The sequence below is a fragment of the Macrobrachium nipponense genome, chromosome 47 (assembly GCF_015104395.2).
Source record: "Macrobrachium nipponense isolate FS-2020 chromosome 47, ASM1510439v2, whole genome shotgun sequence".
NCBI classification, from domain to species: domain Eukaryota; kingdom Metazoa; phylum Arthropoda; class Malacostraca; order Decapoda; family Palaemonidae; genus Macrobrachium; species Macrobrachium nipponense.
The window spans coordinates 18111094-18112853 of NC_087222.1; the positions used below are offsets into that span (position 1 = coordinate 18111094).

General features: G+C 35.3%; 1 long non-coding RNA gene across 1 annotated transcript in view; it reads right to left on the minus strand.

The window, feature by feature from the left end:
* Positions 1–492: 492 nt before the first annotated feature.
* The window catches only part of LOC135204749 (uncharacterized), a 62379-nt gene continuing 61111 nt past the window's right edge, over positions 493–1760 (minus strand). Inside the window, exon 3 of the long non-coding RNA XR_010312327.1 lies at positions 493–846. This is a non-coding gene — a long non-coding RNA (uncharacterized LOC135204749). The remainder of the gene's footprint in view (positions 847–1760) is intronic.

Sequence of the window (1760 nt, forward strand, 5' to 3'; positions counted from 1 at the left end):
GAAAATGCTTTCCCACATTCCTTGCACATGAATGGCTTCTCTCCAGTATGGATTCTCATATGAACTATAAGAATATGTTTCAAGGAAAATGCTTTCCCACAGTCATTGCATATGAATTTCTCTCTGGTAGGATTTGTAATATCATTTGTAAGATTAATTCTCTTGTAAAATGCTTTCTCACAGTCAGTGGATACGAAAGGCTTCTCTCCATTGTGACTATTTCCTCTTTCTTGTTGTACTTCCTTCTTGCAAGTTTGTGGATGTTTTTCATTCACTGTTGAATTCATTTCATATGAATATTTATCATCTTCATTAGACTCACAGAATTCCTCTGGTTCTATTTTGATGTCCATCAATGGATCCAGAGACAAAAAGTCTCCATCACTGGTTCCACTAAAGGCAGCCAAGTTGCTGTTTTCTTGATTTATGGAAGGTAGTGATAATGCACCTTCAGTTTCACTTTTCAAAGGAAATTCTGAAGAATGTCCTGGATTCATTTTAGCCTTATTCTCCTGTCCTGTTCTGTAATGACAATGTGTTTAATTCACATCTCTTAACACACAATTGTTTACAAATAATTACCGAATAAATCTGTTAAGAATTAAGTACAATATCTTGAAGGACTACAATCAGGTTTCACTGCTGATGTATGAATCTAATATTCAAAACAAATTTTACTTGTTCTGTAAATTTGTTAAATATGCATACAATAATTCACTGTTGTCTCATACACTTAAGAGTTGCTATTGGTAATGTTCCATGTAGTACGAATAAAGAACATGCATTCCAAAAATCCTGAAGCTAATCAAAACTGTCGAAGGAAGGAAGGTTCTTCTGAGGGAGAATCTGAAATCAAACAATGCAACACAGAGTTAGGAAACATAATGCCAGAACTGAAGCAGTAAAATAATCGATCGAATTCAATTCAGGTTCCCATAAAGGTCTCAGGTCGATTAACAAAGCGTGCATTTGATAGTTCTATCCAAACATGAATACAATCCTACCAAACGTTGTCCAGACACAGCATCAAAACATTCCTGGGGCAACAATGCAACAATAGATTAACAGTTAATATTGACGCCCACCACCTCACATCTGTAAACCCTCTTCACTTGATATTATAATACAAATTGCTTATGAACATATCTTATTAACAAATGAAAGGCCAAGAATAGCAAATGCAAGAGACCATCATAAGAGTTTTGTGGGGTAACAGCAGGAAGGGTACAATACACAGCAAATGCTTAATTATATCTGATCTAGCTATACATAACACCATATTATCCACAAATGCAGTAGATAATAACAAAAAAAATAATAAGGGTCAATTGAATAGTAATTTGAAGAGAGATGAAAGTTTTCAAATTAGTTCCACTGATTGTTATTATGAATACAATACATGAGTAGCTATTATGACCAGCAACACTGATGACAGTCTTGGAAGGTATGTGCTGCTACATTTCTTCAAATATGACATTTTTTTCAGAGCTATATGAACCAGAGCTTTTTATGAAGGAGTATTTTTCAGTGCATGTTGGAAATGGGTTAATTGGTGGTTAAGGAGAGTGAGTAAGGGAATTCCCCTCACTCATATGCCATCACCGAGCATTTCTTGTTTTGGCCTGGTGAACAAAGAGAGGTGGGTGCGATGGTAGATATGATACAAGGTTTTGGTTTGCATACCTATGAAAATTTCATATTACAGCATTTCCTCAATTAGCGTATCTGCATATGCATGGCTTGCGACTGGCAATATATTC